At 34.5% G+C, this 5,732-nt stretch overlaps 1 non-coding gene across 1 annotated transcript; it reads left to right on the top strand.

Moving 5' to 3' along the window:
- The first annotated feature begins 5,157 nt into the window (after window positions 1–5,157).
- LOC141645520 (small nucleolar RNA R71) lies at window positions 5,158–5,264 on the top strand. The gene has a single exon (XR_012545001.1). It is a non-coding gene; the product is annotated as a small nucleolar RNA R71 (small nucleolar RNA).
- Window positions 5,265–5,732: the final 468 nt, after the last annotated feature.

Raw genomic sequence — 5,732 nt, 5'->3', positions numbered from 1 at the left:
ATGCAAAGCATAAAAATAAATCCTAGTATGGCCTTCCTAAAAATAGAAAAACTATTTAACTATTACATATTCGGAAACCAACTTCATTGGTCCCTTGAACTTCGGTTGTAGCACGCATCTCGAGGTAACACCGTCTTTATGTATCGCCATCTTGAAGAAATCCGTCTTGGGGAACTCCGAAATAAATAAAATTACATAACAAATTACATAATTTCCTATTATACACTTGTAACTAAAATAAAATAAATCTATTAAATTACAAAACGGTGATACGAGATCACAATAAAATTACAACCAAATCGATATTCCCATACATTTCGGGTAATACCAATTAAAAACTAAGGCCATACTAAGTAAAAATTTACATAATTCAAAAATTACATAAAATAAAATTATGACAATCATAAAGAAAATGCAGCATTATAATATGTATGAACATGCCCAATTTTATGCTAAATCGCCTTTAAATAGCCAATATCGTATATTACTTGGTTTTTACGGATTTGCGTGATTTCAACATTTTATAATCACAAAATTACATAAATTCATATTTATGCATAAGTTAATTACCCTAACCTCTTAGGACTCAAAATTTAGTCCTCACTAATTATTTGACCATAATTAACTCATATTTCTAAAATTTTTTCATTAATGGACTTAAAATTATAATGAAAAGCTATAAACTTCAAATGAATCACAAAATTTCAAATAAATTCAAAATTTGAAATTCAAACTCATGAACATTCTGGAAAAATACCATGACACTCATAATGTTCAAAAACTTAGGTTAAAATTTCGAAATTTATCCGGAAAAACAATGTTGCGGTTTATCGGTTTTTAACAAAATAATCATAAAAACATGAGAAAAAATATATTCATCAACTTTTCAATTTTAGATCTGAAAAATATAATAAAATGCAACATGTGACGTTTTTCCTTAGTCATGGAGTATGATTTATTAATATTTTACTAATTAATTCACTATTTATGCTATTTTTCTTCAAAAATCCATAAATCATGCAAAAAGACTTCAATATAGCCTATTATTTTACACACATCTTGTAAAATTTCATGTGACAACATACTAAATTTCTATGACCAGATTCAAAATTTATCTCATATTAACCTATTTTTCACCTAAAATCGATTTTAATAATGAAAAATCCATTTTTCGAGCATAAGAAATCCAAAAATTATGAAAATATATAGGTCATCTCAAAATAATATATGTGACAACATATCCAAAAATCACTGGAAAATTCAAAGTTTAGCTAATTTTAGTCCGAAAATGACATTTTATTCATAAAAACATATTTTTAATGTCATTATTATGTAATATGAACAATAAAAATCCATAAAATAACCAAAATATCCTAAAAACATTTTAGGACCAGAAATTTTAACATGCATGATGATTTTCGTGATATATCATAATAACACAAATTTAACAAGTTTTATATGTTAATCGTATAACTCGGAAAAACTTTTAACCGATTTGCATGCAAACAACCATGTCTCTGATACCAATTGAAGGAAAAATAGATCTATATACTTAACATATTCATATATGTTTTATGTTAATTTACTCATAAAATTAAATAGTGATCTTATGCATGCAAACTATAAACAATTTAAGGAAGAAATCTTTATCTTACATTGGATTTTCGGTTTATATGGGCACAAAAGAGATCTCCTTCTCTTTTGTTCTTGTGCTTTCCTCAATGGATGAACAAGGACTCAAATGTAGAATCCCTCCCAAGGAATGATACCCAAGATATACCCTTAATAAAATTAATATTATTAATACTAGAATAACATTAATCTTTTAAATAAAATGACCCAAAATATTTGGTCCTCTCTAATTTTCGGTCAAGTGGAGAAAGAAGGAGGAAGAGAATATTTTTATCTCACTAAAAATATTTGTGTGTTGTTAGAATGAATTATATTTACACTAGATATCATGTAGTGTATATTGGAGAAAATAAGAGAAAACCCTTGGCTCCTCTTTTGTCCAAAAACCGGGTAGGGTGGGGGAAGTGTGGCCAATGCATGCACAATGTGTTCTTTACAAGAATGTGTAGGTGTGCATGGCTAGCAATAGGTTAACATCATTATGCTTTCCATTAACTTTAATCAACATAATATATATGTTAATTCCTCCCAATATTTCGGCCAAATTGAGATAAAATGGATTCCATTTTATCTTTGTCAATTTGTCACATGTCACATGTCACATAAAATTGTTATGTATTTTTATCATATTAAAAATCAACGTATTAATTAAAAATACGTCATATACAAAAATCGACTTAGTAATTCACAATTACGTGAACCAAAATATTTTATCAATTATAAATCACAATAAATTGTATTTATAATAATTCATTCAATTTCAATTGTTTCCTTAAACAATAATTTCATTTGAGTAATGAAACAATTCGATTACTCAGACCGTATCTCATTTAATCAGATTATAATGAAATACGTAAATTTTACTTCCAAAATCGTCCGTCAATTTTTTTCAAGTAATTTAATTAACTCGTAACGTTATACGATTAATTAAATGATCAATTAAGAGTAATATCCTTTAGGTATGACCTAGGGCATCAACTGATCACCACCGTCGCACGACAGTAATGTCAAACTCTAGTCAGCAAATCATTACCGATATGTGTGGACCAGTTGACAGTATAAATACTTCCCAATCGTATTCTTTTAAAATGAGATTTAAACATGTGATCATCATGATCAACAGTTGTGATCGCATTATTGTCGGAGGACACATATTCCAACAAGGGGCACTACAAAGGCATGAATAGCCTAAGCAATTGCTATCCCCACACTAAGTTAAAGCACTACACATCAATAAAATCATTAGTCCCTCCCTCACTTCTCTCAAAAATGATGAATATCTTGATCAAGGCACACAAATCCAAAAATGACAAAAATGCAATGTAAAAATTAAAATGTAAGTTAGGGAGTTATAATATTTACAAATGGTGGTTTGGAGAGAACTTCACCAAACTCTCATCCTTAGTGAGATGTCATGGGGGCATGTTCAAGGTGTTGTTGATGTTACTCAACACCTTGAAGAAGTAGTCGAAAGCTTGTTCATTGTCATGATAAAGATCCTCAATAGATCTTTGCACTTGTTGTTCTCCATGATGGTCTTGATCGATAGCGTTGCCAATATAGGGATTGAAAATCCCTTCAAATTCATCGTCCCAAAGACCGCAAACTTCGTCTACTTGATCATTAAAAATCTCTTGAGTTAATAGAGACAACTGTCCTCCTTTCTTGTTTTGGCCAATGAGGCCATCCTCTTCACTTTTCATGGGTGAGCTTTTCAAGCTCTCTTTGTTGCTATTCTCTTGCTCTTTTGATGGAGCATCATCAACTTTCTTCTTCCATTGAAATTCCGACTTCTTCCTTTCATCCTTCCGGCTATAGTGATCAACCATAAAGCATGGTTCATGCAAACGGGGAGCTCTCATGGTCTTGTCAAGATTGAAAGTTATGCTCTCATCTCCCACTTCTAGAGTAAGCTCTCCGTGCTTCACATCTATCACCGCACCCGCGGTTTGCAAGAAAGGTCTACCTAGAATGATCGGAATATTGGAGTCTTCTTCCATGTCAACAATGACAAAGTCCACCGGGATGAAAAATTTCCCAACTCTTACGGGAACATCTTCCCATATCCCTAACGGTGTCTTCGTCGATCTATCGGCCATTGTGATGTTGGTACATTTAAGCTCTCCTATCCCTAACCTTTTACTCACCGAATACGGCATAACACTCACACTAGCCCCTAGATCACATAAGGCCTTGTTAATCGTGGTGTCGCTAATGGTACACGGTATTGAGAAGCTTCCCGGATCTTTAAGTTTCGGAGGTGAACTCCCTTGAAAGATTGCACTACTCTCCTTAGTGAAGGCGATAGTTTCAAGCTTCCGGATTGACTTCTTTTTCGTAAGGATGTCCTTCATGTACTTCGCATAGGCCGGCACGTGATTGATTAATTCCGTGAAAGGAATCGAGAATTCCAAATTCTTCACAATTTTCATAAATTTTCCAAGTTGGTCATCAAATTTGGGCTTAGCTTGGCGGCTTGGAAAAGGAAGTCTAATCACAATGGGCTCCTTCTCCTTGGCCTTGTCTTCACTTTTCTTTGAAACTTCTTCTTTTGTTGGTTCTCCTTCCTTGAAGTTTTGCACGATTTCCTCTTTGTCACTAGCTTCCACAACTTCATCCTCAACTTGCTTCTTCGGTCCTTCATATCTCGGACCACTCCTCAAGTGAATGGCACTAACCGTTTCATGTCTTGGGGGATTACTTTGAGTTGGTAATTGCCCCTTTTGTCTTTGTGAGCTTGAAGATGCTAGTTCAGTCAATTGGGTTTCCAACATTTTGGTGTGGGCTAGGATGTTGTTGATGGTGATGTCCTTTGCTTGACTATCCTTTTGCATTTGAGTGAAAAACTCTTGTTGATTCTTTTGCATTTGGAGGACCGCTTTTTGAACATCAAAACCTTGGTCATTTTGTTGATTGTATGGAGTTTGGTTTTGGTAACCTTGGTTTTGGTTGGAAAAGAGTCTTTGGTTTTGGTTTCTCATGGGTGGTGGGGTGTATGTTGAAGGATTTTGAACATTTTGGCTTTTGTATGAGAGATTTGGGTGGAATTTGGTGTTTTCATTGTAATAATTGGAATAAGGGGTACCACTCTTGTATGCTTGAAAAGCATTCACTTGTTCATTTGTTCCCCTACATTCCCTTTGGTCATGTCCCAAAGTTCCACAATTCTCACATATCCCACTTGGGATTGATGAAGATGCCGTCATGGCATTGACATGTTGCTTTGGTGATTTTGAGGCTTCTTCAAGTCTAGCCATAGCTTTTTCGAACTTCAAGTTAATGGTATCAATATGAGCACTAAGTTGAGCACCCAATTGAGTAATAGAGTCCACCTCATGCTTTCCTCCTCTAGTAGCCTTGCGCGGTCTACTATATTGTGAGTTATGGACCGCCATTTGCTCAATCTTGTTCCAATTTTGATTATCGTCAACTTCCGTGAACATACCATTTGATCCCATGTTGAGAATGTTTATTGAGTCTTCATAAAGACCGTTCCAAAATTGTTGAACCAAGAACCACTCGCTAAGTCCATGATGAGGACATGAGCGACAAATTCCCTTGAATCTCTCCCAAGCTTCATACAAAGATTCTTCATCCCTTTGCTTAAAACCCGTAATTTGAGCTCTTAGCATGTTAGTCTTTTCCGGAGGGTAGAATTTTTTGTAGAAAGCTAGAGCCAACTTCTTCCAAGAGTCAATTCCAAGAGTAGCCTTATCAAGGCTCTTCAACCATTGTTTTGCGGTGCCGATTAGAGAAAAAGGAAATAAGACCCATCGAATTTGGTCTTGAGTTACACCGGTTTGTGAAATCGCATCACAATAGTCACAAAAAGTCTCCATGTGAGAATGAGGGTCTTCACTAAGCATCCCCCCAAATTGGCTTCTTTCGACTAATTGGATTAATGCGGATTTAGCAATAAAATTTCCGGTTAAGTGTTGTGGTGTGGGAGTACCATTGGGTAGGTTCTCCTCGGTCGGTACATAATGTGATGAAAATCTAGGCATTGTGGGTTGATTTTGTGTTGGATTTTTTGTTGGGTTATCCTCACCTTCTCTTGCAAAAGGGTTGACGAACTCAATAGTATTTGGTTGAATATCTAC

This window comes from Silene latifolia, chromosome 2, assembly GCF_048544455.1.
Source record: "Silene latifolia isolate original U9 population chromosome 2, ASM4854445v1, whole genome shotgun sequence".
In the NCBI taxonomy this organism is placed as follows: Eukaryota; Viridiplantae; Streptophyta; class Magnoliopsida; order Caryophyllales; family Caryophyllaceae; genus Silene; species Silene latifolia.
This window is presented reverse-complemented; position numbering and strand designations above follow the sequence as displayed.